Below are 24,271 nucleotides of genomic sequence, written 5' to 3'. Positions count from 1 at the left end.
TGGTTATGTATGTGTGCGTTACAGGGGGATGGGTGAGCTTAGTTGAGTGATTTGGGGTTACCACAGTTGGCATCATTATCTTTTCCTCCATCATTAATAGCTTATTAATGGCTTGTTTCAAAATTCGTAGACAGAAAGAGTTTTGAAGTGTTGAAACAACATTAACAAGACACTTTTGGTTTAATGGAATAATAAAATAAGATTTCCTGTATTATTTACCTGTATAATAGGTAAGCGTATTCTTATACGTTTGAGTAAAGTTCCTTAAACAACAAAATATTCATTACAAAAATTAACTCAAAACAGAAATTATATTGAATTTATTAATTTAATATCCTAATAAACATAGATTATTAATAATGCGCAACTATTTATATGTAAACGTTTTTTAAGTATTGGAAGAACGATGATATTTAATACACAATGCATGATATTTGAATTATAATAGATTCGTGGCTCCCAAACGTTCTCCAAAATGCTTAAAATAGCAGCAATATTTAAATATTACAAAATGTTTCTAGAATTGAAAAACTAAAATGAAAAATCTTGATCCCAGCAATAAATCAGAAATTTCTTTCGTTTATATAAATTTAATATGTAGAAAATTCAAATTATTCACTTTGAAGTGGTTGCAAAATTAGAGAAATTTTCACTAGTTTTGATAAATAACTTAATACCACTTACCTATTTAAGAAGCATCTTTGGAAGTCCTGTAGATTAATTTTATAAAATCTTAACTTCCATTTAAATTCAAGTTAATTTCTACAATACTTGGTTACGTAACACTTGAAAATATCCATTTAGTTTAATCACAAATTTCGTTCCACTTTTTTTTCTCCTAAAAACCTCTTTTTATATTAATTCAAAAATTACCTTTCAGACAGATATAGAAAGTACCTCTTAGTTCATATATAATAGTACTAAAACAAAGTAGCGTGAAAATAAAATGGCAGAATTTTTCTTGAAGAAGATTGGCAACAATGTCTATGAGTTTAAACATAAAAGCGGAGCTACATTCACTTCCTTCAAAAATTGAATAAACATGTAACCTTTTTACTAGTTTGGTTTCAAAAGGAAAAGGGAAATTAAATTACATGAGTTATTTAGGACATTTTGTGTAAAGTTACGACAGTATGTATTCAAACTATATAAACAATGAGTTGAGAATTTAATCATTTTTCGAACTAAATCCTTGAATACAATGTTATGGCAACTTTCAATGAAGTAGAACATTTATAACTTAAATAATGATTGATTTTTAAGTGCTCAGTTACTTTTAACCTTGATTTTGCCTATACTTCATATCAAGGTTAACTTTAATGTGATCTTAGCGAAAATAATTGCTTAAGGTTTTTTTTCCCTTGAAGTGAAAGTACACAATAAAATATATGTTGTGATATGCTTCTGATTTTTAATTTTTTTTCTTTTCTTCATTACTACGACTATTCTCTAAATTGAAACTGTATACTCTGGGTGTACAGTGATCCCACAAAATTGTCATAGTGGTATAAAAATTTTTGTCATAAAATATATTTCACATTTTAAAAAGTTGAACATAAACATGAAACATTCCTAATTGCCACAATAATTTTATTACTCAATTATAAATAAAAAGCTAATGAGATATAGCTAATGAGATAATGAGAAGCTAATAAAAAGCTTATGTCATGAGAGAGACATAGACTACTATTCGGGATTTTCCGAAAAATATTAATTTTATGTTTGAAGTGGTTATTTTAATCTAATTACCTTTATAAATTTAATTTAAAATGATTTTGGCCACCAATTCATAAAAATTAATTAAGCATATATATATATATATATATATATATATATATATATATATATATATATATATATATATATATATATATATATATATATATATATATATATATATATATATATATATATATATATATATATGCACTGAAAGTAGTATTACATGCTATGCGTAAGCTCTAGCAAAATATACAAATAATACTGCCAGTAATTTTGATTTAGTTGTCATATAGAAAAATAATTCTCGGAGGGAATCAAAATTGGAAGACCTATTAGGAATTAAAAAGTTCGTTATTAACCCTTTCGTGCCGACTGTCACAAATACGTGCCAGCATAAAACCGTATCAATCAGGGTAAAAAGATAAAACTGGTAATCAAATTAGTTCTTTAGCTGTTTGGTTCTGTGCGGGGTTATAATTGATTGATTTATTTAATTCGGCATTACTTAGTTCAAAATAAAATTAATTAGTTATACTTTGAACTAGCATTAAGTATATATATGATTAAACTAACAGTAAATAAAGTAAAAGCGAAGTAAGTCTGTCTAATTAGCATGATTACATTAAGGTTACAGTTTTTTTTATTTATTTACAGCTTGATTTTGATTTTGTACGAATGCTTTTATGGATCACCCGTCCCCACGGGGTTAAAGTTGGTTGATTAAAAATTGGAGTTAGGTTTAGGGAGAGAAGATTTATAGCATTCAGAGGTATGCCACGGACGACAAAAAGTGCACAAAGTGGTGACCAGTATAATATTTTAAAATTAGCTACTTTTTACAGTATAGTTTATTCAGCTTACTGTTGAAGGAGAATGTTTTCGCTTTAAATATGAATAATTTGAAATGTAAATCATAATGGTAGATACGATTGAATTGTTAAATAGATTTTAGAAATTAAAAAGAATAGATTTTCAACCATTTCTTACATTTTCCTTTGCATTTGAGTGGTTGCTGAACTAGATGAATTTCCACTGATTTGATGGTAATCTAATAACCACCATAACAATTTTGAGGAACGACTGGGTGCAAACTAAGGTTTTAAAGTTACTGGTAAAAATATAAGGATTTGAATTGCTTCACTTTAAGAAAAAATATAATTTAATAAATAAAAAAGATAAATGTGTTTGAAAATGAAATTATGAAACATTGAAAAACAGAAAATATACGTAATAAATCAAAATATGAAAGATCCACTACTATCAGTTTAATTTAAAAAAGAATGACACCCAAATGTTTCAAATCTAATCTATACATACTACCAAATCGAATATACATATATATTGTTCAAACGATTTAAAACAGGCTTGTAATTGTTTTCCAATCAACTGTTCATGTTCAAAATTAAAGGAAAAAATAAATGCGTTTAAAATGTTTGCGATTTCATGTTTTCATCGTTGTTTTGAGTGCTTTCAATAAGGGTTGGGTGAACAAGGGTGGAGTATATGGGGAAACGAAAGGGGGCGTGGTGGAGACAGACCACTGGTGAGTAAAAATTGGATGATAAAGGAGGAGATATGTCAACTCATCACAAATGCTCTCACAGTACAAAACATTCTTTTCATGATTTTGCTGTTTGATATTATATTAGATTTCGACATGTAAATGGAAATAAATTAATTTTATGCATTATTCAACAATTACATTTTATCATCACATTATGATACGCTTTTCATGATAACTAATTTTTTGTCGAACACAGTAATATGTATTGGTGTAAAAATACATTTGGGGTTGTTTAAATATTACATAAGGGGGGGAGTGTTTGTAATTTGCTATGTTTACTCACAAGGTGGAAGGAGGGACGTAATTTCCTTATTTTCAATCTTGTTATGAAAAAGATGAATAAAAAAAATTAACAAAACAAAGTTACATGTGAAAAAATTTCATACAAGTTGAATTTGTGGAGAGAAAATTTTTTTTTTCAAAGATTTTGAAGTGAGGAGTTTGGAAAACAAACATTAAAGATTTGCAAGAATTATTCTACTCAAAATTTTATAAAAATTAACAAGCGATAGTATAAAAATGGCTATGAGTAATTTGATATACTTATTTTTTGTTTCACTTTTTTCACGAAGATGCAAACTTGCTTCAATTAGTAAAAAAATAAGTTTTAGTGATAAAGAATTTTAAGTCATTTTATTTTTGTCTGATGCTTTAATTTTCAATAATTTTTCCATCACTACAGACCAAACATTCAAAGTATCATATAAAATGCACATTTATTGCAGTTATTTTGTGGTGACACTCAGGCCTGATAGCGGGACGGAAAAGAGAAAATACTGGTAGGAGAACTATTTCAATATTAGATAGTATTCGGGAGGAGTTAATCGATTCTCAACGATAAAAATTCACTGTAATTAATTTATTCCTCAGCGAAGCAGCCATTCAATATAAAAATTGTATCCGTTAAAAACAATTGGTAGTTATAGATTTTTATTATTCTCGAAAAGAAGCTAAAAAATGAAATTTTTTTGTTACCAGTTTTTACTTTTTTCCGTCTTAATATATATCGGCTTTCAGCCCTGGTGACACTTTTAAAGAGTAGGTGTAATTCTTTTTATTCTACCACTATATTAAAACTTTTGCAAAAAGCGGGACCTTTGGCATCCATGCAATCCATGACAGTTAAAAGTGTAACTAAATTTTGATTTTGTACTAAGTAATGGTAGATCGAATATCTGTCAATCAGCAAAAACGGTTAAAGTAAAAATCAAATCTTAAAATCCAAAACTGTAAGAAATATGCGTATGTAATATTTCAACGCCCCGCTAATTTATATAATTAATTTATTATGATAAATACTAATGTCTTGTTTATCCAAGATAAATTTCAAGAACAAAAAATAATTGTATTCCTTACCGTTATGTATAGAAAAAAGTTCATCAGAACGTTCACCCATTGCCAACTGCTGCGAAAGTTTTAATAAATTAGAAGCGAATTGAATAGTAAAACTTGTAAAATAAGATAATTACGCCCACTCTTTTAAAGAGTTACCACGAGATAAATACCTGCCAATTTGTACTGTCGTTAAAAAAGATTTTTCAAAGTGGTAGAATTTTCTAAAAGCGAAACTATTAAGACCACGCGCATAATAAGCAAACAAATAAATCTTAGCTACTTAATTTTTTAAATTATTGACTCAACGCGGTAGTTTAAAAATGTTTGCTAAAAATTGAGTTCAAAAATTCAAACTTCAAGATTTAATATGCCGAAACGTTAACGTTGCTACCACTAAACAATTATTTCTCAACGGCCGTACAAGTTTGCAAATATGAAAATTTACTTTACTTTATTTAAAAACAACTGGGCACCTGGGCCGCGTAGCGGCCCCTATCCCATTCATCATGAAATTACAACAATGAGATAAAAACATTTTGAACATAAGCAGTCGTTGTGGTAGCCTTAAATATGCTAATGTCATCATCATCATCAATATTTATCTGGGTACCTGGGGCCGTTAGCGGCCTTTTTCCCAATCGTCTTGAATTGTGATCTTTAGGGTGGTTCTTTCTGGTAATTGGAATGCAATTGGAGTAAAATGAATTTAAATATTTTGAATTTTAGATAAAATTACGTCACTACAAAATATGCAAATGTAAAAAAGATGCATTTTATATAATATTTCAAATATTTGAATCATATTGGTGGAAAAATTACACTGAAAATGAAAAATAATAAGATAAGAATAACTTAAATTCCGCAACCACTAGAGAATATTTTTTTGAAAAGTGAAGTAACTTAGCAACCCTGCTACTGTTGGGAAAACGCAACGTTTGCGAGCAATGTAAAAAGTTCCTTAAAAAAAAATTAAAAAAAAAAAAAATTGGTAACGCATTTATGGATCTAATCTGACAATTCATAGTATTAATTACCATTTCCATTTTAACCCTTTAATGGGCCATTTAAGGTAATTTAAAGTATTTTTGAAATTGAAATTGTTTTAAGAATAGTAATTGATTTAAGAAAAAAAAACTCATTTAGCTTGTGATAAATGTATTTAACACGACCTAATAGGAGCTTATTGATTTTTTTTCTTTATTTATAAAATAAATTTTATAAATGCTACGAACTTCAAAAGGAATTACGTAGTTTATAACTTTTATACGTTTTTTTAAACTAATTAATTGTTACTAATTTTATTCAAACGCACTTCAAGATAGCTGAAGTTATTAACAAATGGAAACCTAAATTAAAACTGGTAAAAAAGTGATGGTAAGTATACTTCCTAAGGCCTTCGAAAGTGTTAAAATATCGCAATTACTTAAATTAAAATAAAAGAGTTGATATTTGCTCTATTTGCAGGGTTTTTTATTAGAACTAACACGTAGTTAAAATCCTCATAATATATTAGAAGTTTTACTTACACTCACACACACACACACACACACATATATATATATATATATATATATATATATATATATATATATATATATATATATATATATATATATATATATATATATATATATATATATATATATATATATGAAAAGTGGCCCTTGATGAGTAAAAACCTGTTCTATTTCGATTTATTATATTGATGTAATACGAAAAGTGATTTTATGAAAAAGGTTGTAAGATTTTTATATTTAAACACTCAAACCTCAATTTTCCATAAGGGGGATAGGTCATTTTTTTCAAAAGGATAAAGATTTGTAACTTAATTAATTTATTGATATCTTTGGCAGTAAGTTCAAAAACACCAAAATATTTATTTAGCTCTGAATTATTAATACATCGTTATATTTAGTTTTGAAATCACGGTAGGTTTAGTTTTTAAACCAAATTGGTAGCTAAAGGAGCTAAATATCCACTTAATTGCAAATGTACTTTAACTAAGACATTTTTCTCATAACAAAATGTGGGTCCCATCAGGTAAAAGGTTACATTATTAAATATTTTTGACTGTTAGCTTATTTCAAATTGCCCCGCTTATTTTTAGTACCAGATCTAGTAAGCGGTAGCGAACTTAGTGATGCATTACGATCGATCACAATCTTTCGTTTCTCGTAGACAAAGGATGACAGGAAACAATTGCTCCAGAATTATTTATGTCTTTTTTTTTTTTTTGAAAAAAATAATAATAATAAAATAAAAATCTGCGAGACAAACGTGACCGATGAAATCGTGTTATAAGTTTAATTTTGTAAATTAAAAATAGAGTTTGAGTGAAAATACTTGCGAAGTTAACCCTTTAATACCTGGCCACAAAAAAGCATAATACACTCAATGGATAATTACTTCTACTACCTAAAATTTAATAAAAGCACCTTAACTTACATCTCCACAGACAAATAGTATTATTAAAATATATAATAGGCAAAATTATCTTACTTATTTTAAATAAATTCTATTAGGAAAAATTTGTATCATCACTTTTGTACAAGCACTTGAAAATGGTGCGATAAGCACAAATGAGTAATAAGCATATTTTTAAGGGCAATTCTCAGAGATTTTTTCGATCATCAGAATATGCTGTCTACATGTAATTACTAAAATACTAATACTAATATTGTATTTGAAATGTTGTGAATCTATTTGTGTATATCAAATATATTTCGTTATCTATTAATTTAATTTTTATCGACTCTGATCAAGGGCAATTTTAAGAGATCATCAAAATCTGGGGTCTACTAATAATTACATACTAAGATGCTAGTACATTTCTTGAAATATTGTGAATGTATTGTCATCTACTAATTTAATTTTTATCGACTCTCGGAACACATCCTTCAGAAGAATGAGTCAAAATTAGCAAGTCAACTGTAAACATCTGAGTCACAAAAGAAAAAAAAATCCTCCCAAATATACTCTTCCAAATCCCCCGCACACTGGAGGTGCATAAAGGGAAAAGCTCGATCTTTAAATGACAATTCTCCCCATTCTGATTAGGAACATTCCGTAAAAGTGATCCATCAAACAGAATTGTTTGTGTCTCAGTCGGAGACAAGAACCGCTGGCATTTTTGTGGTAAATTGGTGAAAGTGCAACCCGTTAACAAAGGTAGGGGGATATTCGTGGTGGAACTGATTTGATGAGTTCTCCTTTCAGTATCTTTTGAACTTTTTGTGGTTAACCACTGCACACACAGCGTAGATCTGGAAATAATCTGATAAGAGAGCGTTGCATTGTAGAGGTTCAACATATTCTATCCCCCACCTGTTCGATGTTTATCGGTGTTAGGAGATTAGAAGAAATGACACAGACACGCCTGAAAGTTTATTATTTAAATCGTGAAGTCAATTTGTTTGTTACATTTTAAGAAGATTTAGAAAAATAATAGCCGAAGAGTCTCAAACAGTAAATTTAAGATTTTGAGAATAAGAACGGGAAATAATTTAATCCATTCATACCTGCTGAGAAAATCTTCGTAGTCCATAGTGAGAGAAAAATCACATGCTGGGTCATTACGGTAGGTATTGCATTGTAAAATACTGCTAACACCAAGCGTTTTTGTAAGAGTATTTTTTTTTCCCGTTAAAATTTATTTTTGATTTCAAATTGGAATAATCTTCCTCTCGATCCCTGAATACCTTGAAATATTAGTAATATAAAACTCTAAATTTAAAGTTGTAATATTGCACGGGGAAAAGAATTCTGGTAAAATTACCGTGCTGTATGGTAATAACATTTCTGTTAAAAATATAAACAAACATAATTCTGGGTAAAAAAACAAAAATATCAACCATTCATTTGGTAAATTTTCCGTTCATATTGCAACAGTTTTTAAATTCTGGTTTTAAAAATTCCTGTTACCACACATTTAGTTAAAAATAAAGTAAAAGTTATATTTAACCGAATCAATGAACTTTACCTTAGTTTAGACATTTTTTATCATATTTTTCTTCGGTGTGATTTTATTTAATATATATATATATATATATATATATATATATATATATATATATATATATATATATATATATATATATATATATATATATATATATATATATATATATATATATATATAAAGTGATTGTTCGCATAGAAAAAATAGCACTTAACTTTCACATTGCAGTCGAAAGGTGATTCTACAGCACTATTGTCCCCAATAAATTTCCTGTCACTTTAAAAGTTAACATTTTTATCATTACATAGCACCAGTAACCATTTTTTTAGTGGTTTCCAGGTATTATATGGTAAGTGTGCAAACAAACCAGTTTGCTATGTCTCTTAAACGTTTATATTTTTTCAGCAAATCTGAGATTATTCAAAGATACCAATTCGCTCCAGACAGCGGATAAAATATTTTCGAATGGTTGTCCTTAAATGTGGAATTCTTGGTTCAGTAAATTCGATTAATGTATCGGGTTTTTCCTCACTACTACGTCAAAATAAATTAATGCTTTAATGATACGTCACTTTGTTACAGTTAAGGTCGGGGCCACCCTGGTCAAGCAGTATCGCCGGCCAAACGCTGTGCAAAGCTTGGAGGTAGCGGGTTCGAATTTTTGTGATGTCTTTCTCTAAATTGTTCTATCTGTCCTTCTACTTGCCAAAGATTTATTCGCCTAAATGGAGCAAGCAAACCTACAAATGTATATAATCTCAATAAAGCAATACAGTTCCCCCACCTGCCTCCAAAAATTAAAAATACCATCCGATTGAAAAACTGATGTAGAAAGTGGCATCAAAGAACCTCCGGTCAAGCTTACCTTAATGAAATAAAACAACTAAATAAAGAGATAAAAAATCTCAACAAAAAATACAAAAAGCAACTCTGGCAAAGCGAAGACATGTTAACTCGATTCTGTGTTGGGGTACCTTTTCACAGATGAAGGTTAACATTGTCGATAGCTCCTCTCCCCACCCAGAGCAATAAATGGACCATCTGGAACAGTGCACACAATGGAAGACAAAACTGAAATACTTTGCAGACTCTCTCCAAACCCAAATTCAGATCAAAACCATCATAATTTAGTAACAGAGGAAATAAACAATTTCCACCAATAGCATCCTATAACTGAAGCAATAGAACCAACTAATAATGAAGAAATCTGCAACATCATCAGTAATTTAAAAATTAAAAAAGCACCAGGTGAAGATGAATACAAAATAAAATGATAAAACAGGTACCTCACAACTATATGCATAAAATCATGCATATTATTAATAGCTGCCTTGCTCTGAATTATTATCCTCAAACCTGGAAAAACGTATCAGTCATACTATTACTAAAGAGAAAGAAAAATCCTAGCTGCCTTGAGAGTTACAAGCCAATTAGCCTTTTAAACATTCTGAGAAATATTTACGAAAAGATCATATATAATAGAATCAAGCCACTACTCACAGCCCTCCCCGACGAGCAGTTCGGATTCCATCAAACACTGGACAATACAAAGCCACTACTTCACATAATCAATTACACCGGCAGAGCTCTAATCAGTAAAGAAACAATAACATTTTTAATGATAGATATTTCAAAAGCATTCGACAGAGGCTGGTATACTGGTACAATATTCGAATTAATGCAACTTAACTTTCCCCCCGTTCTCATCAAACTACTTTCCTGTTATCTCTCAAATAGAACCTTTCAAGTATCAATTCAAAATTGCAAATCCTCAAAAAGAAACATCACAGCTGGAGTACCTCAGGGCAGCATTCTTGGACCGATTCGACTTATTTTATACACTAATGATTTTCCAATTAATAGAACATATTACAATAGCATGACAGCTTTTTATGCAGACGACACAGGAATGTTGTTGGTGTTGTTGCTTCACGTCGCACTAGAGCTGCACAATGGGCTATTGGCGACGGTCTGGGAAACATCCCGGAGGATGATCCGAAGACATGCCATCACAATTTTGATCCTCTGCGGTGGGGATGGCACCTCCGCTTCGGTAGCCCGACGACCTGCGCGCGAAGTCGAGCACTTTACGGTAGCACAGTTTAACGAGGAACAATACCGTACTCCTTCGGTCCCTACATAGACTGATCCAAGTGGTCACCCACCCGCACACTGACCGCAGCCAGTGATGCTTGACTTCGGTGATCTGCTGGGAACCGTTTCTTAACGATCAGTCCACTGCGGGACGACGCAGGAATCATCATTAAGTCATGAAATCCAAATATAGCATTAATAAAATTACAGGAACAAATACACGAAATAGTAGACTGTTGAATGGAAAATAGCAGTAAAAGCAGATAAATCTCAAATCCTAATTATACAAAAAAGAAGAATAAAAATATTAATACAGTACGAACCAAAAATGTTCAAAATAACCATAGTCAAAAAAGCAAACTACCTCGGCCTCATAATAAATAGCTAACTCACCTGGAATGACCTTTTCAAAAATATAATAGATAGAGCAAATACAGCAACAATAGTAATACAACCACTCATCTACAACCAGAATATGTCCTTTAAACTAAGAAAACTGCTCTATACATCGATGACCAGTCCAATTCTCACATATGTCTCACCTGCCCAGACGACCATACCGGAATACCTCATGCAAAAGCTCAACCAATGCCGAAACAAAATACTAAGAAAAATAACCTGGTTCATCAGAATTTTCAAATATTCACAAAAAATTCAAGATTCCGATTCTATCACAATACATTCATAAAATAAATGCAGATTTCTTCGACAAGTCCCAAAAATGTAATGCAGCTAACTTTAACCAGATATTTAACTTTGAAAACTACAAAAAGGATGTAAATACAGACCAATAGCCGCTCACTTTACATCTGAAGTCTCATATTACAATCATCAAAATAAATAAGAGCTTTAACAAATTTCTTATCACAGATCCACCTGAAACATCAGCTTCAACACCAACAATATTGAAAGTTCTATCAAGCGTTTCCCCACTTTGACCATCAACCAGCATCCAAAACTCATGTCACATATAGTTTAGAACAAGCTGCTCCGTTTCATTATTATTATTTATTCAAGAAAAGTGTTAGAAGCCCCCTGACAACAACCACATTGAATGCTAACCTCAACGAAACCTAACAGAATGACATACGCGATGAATGGGATAGGGGACACTTCTCGGTCCAGGAGCCCACATCCAAAAGCAAGACTGTTCTCCTGCGTTGATCCTTTTAACCTTTTCCATTCCACTGAGGCCCCATTAGCAGTTACCACTTTAAAATTAAGAAATTTTATACCTTAATAAATAGTAACCACATCCAGCATTATTTTAAGAATTTTGAAATTATTTAATAATACTTTGTATTTGAAATGCTTATAGATGAAACAGCTTTTGAAAGTACTCGGAGTGCAAAGGGTTATCACTGCCTCTCAAGAGCAGCTGATCATGCACTACTTAGAATTGAAAAGTGATAATCGATCTAAACTCTTCTTTGTTAAGTTTTCGTTTTTAAAATTTGCAACAACTTCTTTTCAATAAATAATGTGTCGGGACAAAAGATCATATTTTCTGCAAAAATAGTTGGAAGATAATATACATTTAATTTGTTTAATCGACACAAACTACTAGGGAGAATTTCGTCACGCCTTAGAATGAGATCCGCAGCAAAAATATTAAAAAATTTGCAAAATTAAACCGAAAATCTGCAATTTTAATTCGTAGCTTTCTACCGTTTTATAAAATGTTTTGTCGAATCCGGATCATGCAATTCGTTTAAGGCTTATTTCAAACGTAATTTTTGACTTAAGTTTCTAAAGAACCATTTCTAAATAAATGCCTTGAAACATTGAATAAATGTATGGCAACATCTAATATTTTAAGGATATATGTTGAGGAATTTTATTCTTTCCGAGGATGTATTTCCCAAGTGATAAAGTTTAATTAAAATGCAACTGCACAGCTGCCAATTCTTCCGGTTTTCAGGAAAATTTTATTCTTGTAAAAATCTCATGTTATTCTATTAAACTTTTTGAATTATAATAATAATTATAAATGAATTACAAAAAAGCATAATAGTTTGCACGATAGCGAATTTCAACCTTGCCAAAATACAAATGCACTTTATAAATAAATTGTTTTCGTAATTATTTTATTACCACTAGAAAAGAGTGAAAGTAAGTATGCAACTGTATATGAAAGTTTCTCTTTACAATTGCTACGGCCTGAGCTAATTTTCGTTTCTATTACTTTGTCTTCTTTACAAGATTGATTTATTGGCGTTTAGTGGTAGTCAAAATCATATAACAATAAATTTATAATTAAAGAGAGATTTATACGGATCAATACCACTTTAAATATTAAAATGAAATAGTACGGACAATCATTAGATGTTGGCAGCCAGCTAAGTATAACCATAATGTTGCTCATCACAAAATGTTTTTTATACTATGTTTTAATCACTTTTCATGATGTATGGGATATGGGCCGCTGCTTGGCCCAGGTGACCTGTTTTTGGATAATAAAAGCAAAAAAGCAGCTAAGTATAGTAACATTAAAACTAAAAAAACTGCTTTACACGTAGATGATTAGACCAATTCTCACATATGCCTCACCTGCCTGGACAACCATACCAGAATTCCTCATGAAAAAGCTCAACCAACCAGCCACCACACTGCCTGCTAACCACAAGGAACTCACACAATGCTAAATAATTCAGGATGAATGGGATGCCCAGCTAGTATAACAAATGGAATAAAATGGCAGCTAAGCATATGCATAACCAATAGTGATAGCAGGAAGAAAGAAACTACCAGCTTACGTTCTTCAAAATAAATTTTTTAGCTAGTAATGAAATAACTAAGGAAGCGATGTTATGCTTAATTCGCTTTCATTTTAAGGACTACAAGTATCAGTTCTTCATTTTGTAAGTTTAAGCTAAGCGAATGTCAGGGGTGAAAGCGAGACGGAAAGGAGGAAAGGCTGGTAGTAAAACCATTTCAGTTATAGCTAGTTTTGGGGAGGAGTTTACTTATTCTTTTTTCAAATTTTTCAACAATATCAACTTTATCTTGGAAAAGAAGCAGTTTTATATATATGCCAGAATTATAAAAGAAATCTTGATAATAACAGATATTTCATTTTTTGCGAAAAAAATGCTGGAATGAAATGTTCTACGTACCAGGTTTTTCTCTTTTCCGTCTTGCTATATAAAAGCTTTCACTCATGGCTAATGTAAAGAAAAGTATTTTAATTCAAAGTAAGTAAAACAGGAATAAAGCCAGAATAAAAAACCACATTAAATTTAAAAATAAAGTATTCTGCAAAATTAGTAGTATGAAACCATCTTCCCAATTAAGCCCTTTAAAGAGTTGGGACCTATAAAGCAGAGATGTCATGGCCGACTAACAATGTAAAAAGTGGTAAAAATTCAGATATTTTTCTATTTATTCAATCTACTCAACCATTCTATCGTAACTACCACCATTACTTACATTGCAAAATATTCATATTTAAAACAAAAGCATTCCTAATACCAACCGTTCTGAAAATAACGTTTCCTCATGCTGATACAATTCTGAACAACTCCAAAATCAAAGAAACACAGTTTAGAGCAAGCTACTCATTTTATTTTTTGATTCCTTTTAGTTATTCAAGCAAAGTGCTTGAAACATTCTTAAAAGCAACTCCACTGCCTGCTTACCTCAACCATCACCTCCTACATCAAGAAGCCTCCACACGCATACCTGCCAACTTTTACGCATTTGGCGTAAAATTTTATTTTTATATTTAAAGTGGTAGAAAATCTATACTATTTTTCTCTTTTAAAAACTTAATTTTTACATGATTTTAATCACCACTATTCTTAAGAAAATTAATCATATATATTAATATGTGTTACTATAATGATTGTCGAGTCTTCGAACACAAAACCCTAAGACGAATCACTGGGGCTCCCTGGTTTGTCAGAAATAACACCCTCTATAATGACCTCAAAATCGACAAAATAGACGAGTACCTTTTTAAACTCAATGCATCCTTTTTTAAAGGTGCCAAAAATTGTTCAACATGTAAATTCAATAAGTTATTAGACATTGATTTCATAGATGACAATAAAAATTTCAGCCCGATAACCGCTTTTTTCTTAAGCGACTGTGTTCTCTCTAAGCATTTCGGATAATCATGACTATCCCCACTGCCCTAGACAAACTGTGTTCTCTGCACCAATGAAGCCCGGTTATACCGGTGGGAGGCGAGAGAGTGCACAGGGAGTCTTCCCCCTTTTGTAAATTTGTAAATAGTGTAAATATTCTTTCTTTATCTTTATCTTCAATTTGTTCCCTATATTATGTATCAACTTGCGACTTATTTTTATGTATGACTCAGACTTGATTTTATCAATTATTGTTCATTCTGAGATTTAACTTAATGTTAACGCAGCACCTCCCTTCCCTTCCACCACATATTATCCAATTTAGATGAAAGAGCAGATATCCATACATGGATAGGTACTCTGAAAAAATTTGATTAGTTAGTTAGTTAGTAATGATTGTCAGCTTAAGCTTTTTCAAATACAACGTATTTTTTTTGCTTAAAATTGAAATTCCATAATGGAAGGGATTAAAAGTTGGCAGGTATGCACACGGTCTTTTATAAGCAGTCCGCGCAGACTGTTTAAAAAGTGAACCAGTTGTGCGCATGAACCCCAAACCTTTTATAAAAGTACTTGAGCGAAATTGTTCTTATATATTTGAGAATTGAATCTGTAGTGGTTTACAAGTGAATAAGGCAAACCAATAATATTCATAAATAAAATAAATTTTTAGTCATATATTTGCTACCACTTTCTCATTTTAACTATATTCTGTATTAAATGACTCGCTCGATAAGCTCCAGTTGTTACTTTTAATGCATTTTTACTTGTCACCCCTTTTTGCATTTTCAGTCACCAGTGGCATCCCTGCAACGGAATTGTATGCACCTGTTAATCTTGAATGGTGAATATTTTTATTTCACTTGCAAAGAGAAGCAGGAAAATCTGGCAGTCAGTCCTTTTCATCCCGTAGTCGAGAAAATTTTAAAAAAGTGGTATTGTAATATGGGAGAAACAAATTGCTTAGACTATCCCTATCTACTAAAATATGAAGGAAATCTTGGCTATTAAAACTAACCAACTAAATTCCTAAAACTAAAACGAAAAAAAAAATATTTTTGCAAACCTTTAAAATTTAATAATACCTTTAAAAAATACAATAGCTTCATGAAACCTTCGACATAATTTTTTTAATTTTTCCACGTTACACTTTTTTTTAGTTGTAAGTTATTGACATCTATCCCTGTTTAACTGTTATAATACAGATAATTAAGAAACACGCAAAGAGCCCTTCCTACTACTTCCTAACTACTGCCCTTCCTTCAGCATATTTTATGGAATGCTAAGGGTTTTTAGTTGATTTTTGGATTTTTGGTCGATTTTTCGAACGTTTCAAAAGCCTCTGTAAGAAGGAATTGGATCCAAGTATCGTTTTGAATAAATTTCCGAAACATTCACATACAATGGTGAGTAAAATTACTTTAAATCAAATTTTCAAACCGAAAGGCGGAACTTTGTATATATATCTTGTTGTATATATATACATATATATATATATATATATATATATATATATATATATATATATATATATATATATATATATATATATATATATATATATATACAACAAGATAAATATATACAAGAAAACACAAAGAAAGTTAAGAAAAACTATAAGTTTCATTTATTGTGCATAATCTACAAGTAAACCGAACTCATTAGATAAGTTCAAAATGAAGATAAAACAAATGAAAATTATAGACATATGAAAAAGGGAGGGGGGAATAATAATGAAAAAAAAAAGAGGATTAATTTTTTTTAAAAAAACTGGAAAATAAAAGATATAATCTTTTCATCAATATCTTTTATTTTCTGTTTTTTTTAAAAAAATTTCCTCATTTTTTTTTAAATCAGTTTTTTTTTACCATTATTACTTCCCCCCCCCTCCTTTTTTTCATATGACTGTAATTTTCCTTTGTTTTATCTTCATTTTGAACTTATATATATATATATATATATATATATATATATATATATATATATATATATATATATATATATATATGGGTTGGACAAATATAGAGATACACTTCGATACCGACTCTAAGTATATGATATTTCTTTTAGCTGAAAAATTTTGGAAGATCGCAAAACTGCTGGCTCAATTTGAAAGTTTATGATTGAAGCCTTTAGGATAGGAGTCATTTTTACCCATTCAAAATTCTTATTGACCAAAATGCGCAGAGGTAGTTATCAACTTCCTTCCAATTTAGATACCAGCAATTTTGAATCCATTTTAAAGTATTGCATTATTTATATTAGAATGCTTTTTTAGTTATACTGGTGTTGAATAAGCTTTTAAGTCGCTCATTTTGTTTGATGCAAATTTTGCTTGAGTATAATAGGCCTAATTTCTAAAAGCTTTAAGAATGACCTTTCAAATTGGGTCAACAGTATTGACATCCAAGATTTCCAAAAATATTTGTTATTAAAAGAAAGATTGCTTACATAGAGTTAATTTAGAAATATTTTCGCATTTTTGCCCGACCCCTGGTGAACATTTACAAGATAATGAAGGCATATATTTAACTATTAATAAGCAGAGGTCACGGGTAGCTCACTCATACTTAAAATAAAAATTAGTTATTTTTAGATTTAGTACTTTCTATTTTGCGAAATTTGATAGTCTTATATACTTAATTCTAAATTAAAATTCAGAAAAATCAAGAAATCAATCGAAATCTTAAAAAAAGATTATTAAAACAGTTTTTGAAAAACACCAATTAAAAAAATAATATTTTTTTTGTTAAAAAATTATAACAAAATAAATAAGTGCATAAATATATTTATAAAATTTTATAAATAATAATACAGGGCTGATTGTACAGATTTCTTTTTTCGTTTGTTTTAACGCGCTTACGCCGAGAAACGTGAAAATACTGGTAGAAGAACTATTTCAATATTAGATAATATTCGGGAGGAGTTAATCTATTCTCAACAATGACAATTCACTGTAAGGAAATTTATCACGGCGAAGATGCAATTCAATATAAAAATTGCATCCGCTAAAAACAATTGGTAGTTATGGATTTTTATTATTCCCGGAAAAAAACTAAAAAATGAAAGTTATTTGTTACCAGTTTTTACTCCGGTGCGCCGCCAAGATGAGAAAATCTAGCGTGACCGTGTTAAGGAATAAAATATCCATGAATACCAAGACTTACTAAGAGGTTATCCAAACAAGAAACATATACCTATATATTACAACTGATAATAAGTTTTTTCTGTTATCGCGGTTTCTAAAACAAGATATATAAAATATAGGTTTACTACCAGTTATTTTTCTTTTCCGAGATAACAATATTCCTGGAAATATTGATGCAAACCCTTAAATGTTATTCCTAACCGGATATTTCATGATGAATGGGATAAGGACCATTTAGACCTCAGATGCCCAGTTCTACAGCAACGAACCAGCAAACCCTCAAAGAAAGGATTTTTATGACTATCTCTATTAAATATGTAGATATTGCATTAATACCAATTTGTAAATGTGATATCCAGTAATTATTAATTCCTTGTAATTGAAAATTATATCATCTCTTAACCTGATTATAAAAATAGAGTGTCTAAAATGTGTTTTTAATTTCGAAGAGTTGTTTCGTATCAAAATTCTGAGCTATGTTTCTTAATAAGTTTTCAAAAATTTTTATGTTAAGTAATTTCTTGTTTTGTAATTTTTAAAAACCAATTCTTGAAAAATTAAATACGCATATTATTTAACTCTAAAAGAATTGAAAGAAAATAATATTTATTTTCTTGCTTTACGCCTTGACTTTAAGCAAATAAAATATTTACTTTAGTAGGAAAGGATTGATTAGAAAAAACACTTTCAAGTAAATGAGAGTTTTAGAAACGTTGCAGTAATTTTACTCAACTTTCAAATTAATTTTAACTATAATATGTAGAATGTTTAAAACGATCTATTAGTTTAGTTTATTAAATACAATATATATATATATATATATATATATATATATATATATATATATATATATATATATATATATATATATATATATATATATATATATATTTATATATATGTATAAACTAGAAAAATCATTAAATAAACATAAACTATTCGTTCATAAAGAGTAGTAATAGTAAATAAATTGAGCAACATTCGTAGCAACCGTTTACTTACTTTATGCAAAATTGAGATTTGATCGAAAAATTTAGTTTAATTTATAAATTTTATGGAGTTAATTTATTTAATTAATTCCATTGCAATTATCACATGTATAAGTAATTGATCAGATAGTATCTTAAAATTCGTATATAAAACGGTTCATTGTTTGAATAGTATATGTCAATAATTGGTTTGCTAATTAATGCTGATACGATGTAAAAGAGTTAATAAATGAATCATCCATTGAAAATGAGTATCATTTTAAATAAATTCTGTAACTCGTTTGCTTACTCGATATATAGTTGAAATTTGAACGCAACAGTAAAATCTAACTCCATTATTGTCATATGTTGTGACAGCAACTAATTGAAAATAAATTTAGAATGACATCTTAAAAATGGTTACCGTGTTAATTGCTTAAAGAATAATTGATAAGTTAATAAAGCAGAATTTCAATACCCATGCTATTCATAAGAGTTATTAAATAAACTATTCATTGTTAATGAGAAGCAATTTTAAATCAATTCTGTAACTCTTTTACTTACTCGATACAAAGTTGAAATTCAAGCGAAACAATAAAATCTAACTCCATAATTATCATGACAATGATTGTAACTCATTTTAAATGAACTTAAAATGACATCTTAAAAATTTGGCAATGAAACGGTTAATTGCCTAAAGGTTATAAGTAAATAATTGATTAGCTACTAAAAGATAATTTCAAAACGCGTTATTAAATAAGCCATTCGTTGATAATGAGTAGCAATAATAAAACAATTATATTAATTATTTACTTACCCAATATATATAATTTCTTTTAATGATATACCTAAAGCCTTTAAATGAGTTCTATTTCGTTTTCATCTGCTTAACAACGCTCAATACAATACAAACGTTTACTTATTCGGCGTATAGAGGTCCCGTATTTGTTTGACTTGCAGCATCAGGGCACAGCTTGCATCTATTAGGGAAACAAATCTAATGTTTCTTTACTCGTGCCATTTTCAAATTCTTTTTTTTCTCTCTATTTTTTTTATCTTTTATTGCAAACAGCATTTTTTTCTCATTTTCCTTTACTCATGAAGTCTAGCTTGCAGTGGGTGTGTTCCGCAGTTGATTGCGTACGATGGCGTGTAGCGAAAATGCTCTTAGTAAATATCGTTAGAGATGGTGGTCGTTACAACATTTTTATCACGTGCAATTTATTCTTAATATATTTTAGTGTAATTAGTGAATACGTTGTTATGAATGTGTGCACATTGGATTATGCAACGCTTTTTGATGATGTATAAAGTAACTTTATGAAGACAATGCGATTGAAATCAGGAATCGAACGCACTCGAAAAAAATTATAAAGTTTTATTAATATTTACGGATTTTTTTCAAACGTTATTATCTTCGTAGCTATCGGAATATTTTATTTACTCTAAATAAATATATTTTAACTCGAAAGACATTCTAGGTAATAAAAACACTAGTCCTTGACCATTTTGTCTCTCGTCTTTTGAAAGTTACGATTTTTTTTTTGAAGTAAAATGTAGAGATGCAAGTGATTCTTTTAAACATTTATTTTGCAAAAGCAGAATATTAGGTTGTTCATAATTTTTTTAATTTTTTTTTAATGAAAATGAAAGGAGTTTTATTAAAAAGGAATAAATATTTTATTGAATCATATCTTGTCCATTCTTGCTCAATATCTCTTGCATATCAGTTGCATGAGTTTTTAGTTTCAGCTTTCACATCAGTTTTTTGACATTTCAGTTGTCACATCAGTTGATCAGTACTCAAGTTATGGCTTTAATCAGCATCGTAAGAACAAAACTAAATTTCATATATATATATATATATATATATATATATATATATATATATATATATATATATATATATATATATATATATATATATATATATATATATATATATATATATATATATATATATATATATATATATATATATAAGCAAGAAATATTACTTAAATACTTTCTGGTATTTTCTGGATGCCCTTAATTATATCTAACATTTATGAATATTTTACGAATCACTTCTATAAAAAGAAAAAAAAATCACTATATTTCAGTTGAGTTGACAGTTGAGCACTTATTGTTTATCTTTTAATTATAAATGTTCTCGATATCCCTGGAAATTTGTTGGAAGGTTCATACAAATTAGAACAGAGAAAAAAAGTGATCGTTTGGAAGGTGTATTTATGTCGTCTGATTTTAGAGAGGTGGCAGACGAATTTTCTCACGAACAGCTGCAAAACATAAGGATAGATGTGACGTCATCTCACGAACGGTGATCGATGATGTATTGTGGCCGAACCTGAACGGATACGTTTTTAATTAGAGTTGGGGGATCCCTTTTGGAGAATCATTTAATTTTTGTTAGTTTGTTTTATCAGCTGAGTAATTGGGAAATTAACTGACATTTAAGAAGTTTGATAACAGATGCCTGATTGTTTGAAAGAAATCCTTGAGCTGAATAATAATAATAGAGTTACGACACTGGAATTTAAATTAAACAAGGTGGAAGACATAGAAAAAAATTTAAATTATTACGGGCCAATTTCCAACCTAAAAAATGTAAGTGTTTTATTTTTTAATTTTTCAGAAATACACTAACTGTTACAATTCATATTGGAATACATAACGAAAAGGGGTAACCGTTTCTAAATTTTAAAGTAGCAGTTAAAAAAAAAAATTGTATAATTTATTATTGAGCGCAGAATAATTTAAAAATGAAGACTTTTTGAGCTAGTTTCCGAAATGAGTAGAAAATGTTTAATTAAAAGCTCTGAATCGCATATTTTCTTTCGTTTCTTAAATATTCATGACAAAGTGTCAAAGTCAGAAAATGCTAATAATGTCAAGCATTTATTCAAAAAGAGTTATTCAACGTCCTCTAAAACAAAAATAATAAATGAATAAAATAAAAAATAAATAAAATAAAAGTTAAAAAAATAAAGTGAAAAAACAAAACAAATAAAATGAAAAATAAATAAATAAATAAAAGAAGAGGTTATAATTTTGTCCACAGATATGGTTGTAATGTGTTTGTAAAATGGCTGTAAAGTATGGGTAAAGTTTATTTATCAATCATACAAACATGGGAGGGGGTCATATTCTTAAATGCAGATCCGAAAAACTTACTATGATAACCGTTTAGCGCCCCCCCCCACCACATGACATTTCAAAAAAATGCGAAAAGTAATGCGAATATAAAATTGGTAGCAATATTTGTATTAAATTAAGTGAATATTTTACTTATTAAAAATCCACTTTGATTTAAAAGTCTATCAATCAAACATTTTCACAACTAAGTATATAATTTAGAATAAGTAAAATTTGTTTGTTGATACGCATTTTTTACTTATCCAGGATAAATGTTAACAATGAAATTACTGAAATACCTATCTTTGTCTTTTAGAAAATAAAAAGAAAAAAAGACATTTTCCAAAATTGGGGTATTAACATATTTGAATGGTTAAAATAGTAACGAAATAAAGAGCAATCCAATTTTAATTTTCACTTCAAACTTTGATGCAAGATGTCCCTTTTATATGCAGTGATGGTCAAAACCATTGCAAATTAAATTTATTAAAGCAAAACAATAAAAATCATGTAAAGCACAACATTTATAATTATTTCAAATGTTTAAATAATTTCTATTACTTCTATAATTTCTATTAAATATTTATAAATAAGTATTTATTAATCATTGCATTATGACGGGCTTGAACGTCTTAATTTTGCAAAATAATTGATAAAAGCGAAATAATTAAGCTAAAACTCTATATATTTAAAAAAAAAAAGGATATGTTCTTTTAATTTAAGTATTTTTCACAGGTATTCACTACTACTTTTAACAATATAACTTAGAATTACTGGGCTGAAATTTTCCCGGCAGAAAAAAGAAGAAAGAAAAATGGAAAACTGGCAGCAGAACTCCAAGCTAGTTTGGTGTTAGAGAAAAATTTATCATGGCACGTTTTAATAAATAGACTTGGGTTTTTAAAAATTCGAAAATAAATTATTTCGCTCACTGTCACAAATTAATAATTCTATCTTATGTTAATAGAATATATTCGCTTAGCAGTATTGCTTTTAAGTGTTGGCATTGTGACTAATACGTTGCAAAGTTCTTCGCATTTTAAATACGTTAAGTATTTGTAATTTAAATACTTAAAATATCTTTCCCAACGATCTCACAACTTGACAGTTATGAGGCAATAAAAGCATTTCATTTCCAGTTTGCTTAAGGAACAGCAAAATATTCGTGACTACCACGAATTAGTATCTGTTACAACATACATTAAAAAGAAAGCATTCCAGCAGCAGTTCATTGTTAGCCTGGGGGTGGAATCTCCACAATTGTGAGACCAATGGCATGTTTGAGGCAATGAAATCAGCATTACCTACAGGCGACCTTCACTTTTCAGACAAGCTGGTACTTATCAATCCGAAGATAGGTGGGCTTCAAGTCGCTGGTGGGAATTGAACCCAATTTTACACAATGTCAATTCAGTACCTTAAGCACTGAGCTATCATGGCTCGATAACATACCTGCAGACATATCACTTTGCTTCGCTTTGTGGGGAAATGTTTCTAGGTTTTAACAAAACAAACATTTAAATAAAAATAAATATGTTTCTGGAAATTTGCTTCAAAGTTACTTTACGCATCAATATTTAAAAATGATAAAACAAATTCGTAAATAATGACACTTGGTTCCAGCTGCCAGGCTATAGATTAAGCTTTTGTCTGATATAAATGTCCTCCTAGAATCGATGAATCGGCTAGTGGTGCTTCGTGTCAAATGCAGAGATGCCAGCTATATTCAGCATCCAGTTGCCAGGTGAGGAGTCTTTTAACGTAAAATTAAAAATAACCAATTTTCTGCTCATTTGAGTTTTTGATATTTTACCAGTTTGGAAAATCTTTTGGTGAAAGCCGAGTTAGTTCGCATCCCTACGCCTGTTGTTCTAAATATTATTTACATCTTGGCACCAGCCGCCGAAGGCAACAGCAGCCGATATTCAATTATAATCAAAATTGTCACATCTAATGTATGTAGTTGGAGAAGGAGGTTGTTGACAGTAGATTGCTTGTGTCATGCTGTGTATATAGTGCAAGTAGATGATACTAAGAATAGCGTCCGATAGAAAGAAACAAGTGAGAGGATTATGTATAGCTGTAGGGTCGATAAATTCCTTTTGAAATATGGTGTTGAAGTTAGCAGTGTAGCAGTGAGTGGCTTTACTATAAAAATGATATATTCAGTTTCTCAATGTCTTCAGTTTCTGAGTTTGTCTAGTTTCATGGCTTTGTATATGTTTTCGTTAATAATGTATCTCGATGCATTTAGGAGTT

General features: G+C 29.6%; 1 protein-coding gene across 5 annotated transcripts in view; it reads right to left on the bottom strand.

The window, feature by feature from the left end:
- Positions 1-19,935, bottom strand: part of LOC107440707 (homeobox protein Mix.2-like) — an 80,766-nt gene extending 60,831 nt beyond the window's left edge. The window contains exons 1-2 of one of the 5 annotated variants that reach the window (XM_016053691.5): positions 19,695-19,935; positions 13,790-13,837 (exon numbers count right to left, since the gene is read on the bottom strand). The gene's annotated coding sequence lies outside the window, so the exon portion shown is untranslated. 5 annotated transcript variants of the gene reach the window in all.
- Between the last annotated feature and the right edge of the window lie 4,336 nt (positions 19,936-24,271).

This window comes from Parasteatoda tepidariorum, chromosome 12 (assembly GCF_982258835.1).
Source record: "Parasteatoda tepidariorum strain Cologne lab strain chromosome 12, Ptep-v5.0, whole genome shotgun sequence".
NCBI classification, from domain to species: Eukaryota; Metazoa; Arthropoda; class Arachnida; order Araneae; family Theridiidae; genus Parasteatoda; species Parasteatoda tepidariorum.
Note: the sequence above shows the minus strand (reverse complement) of the source record. Positions and strands in the feature narration are given on the sequence as shown.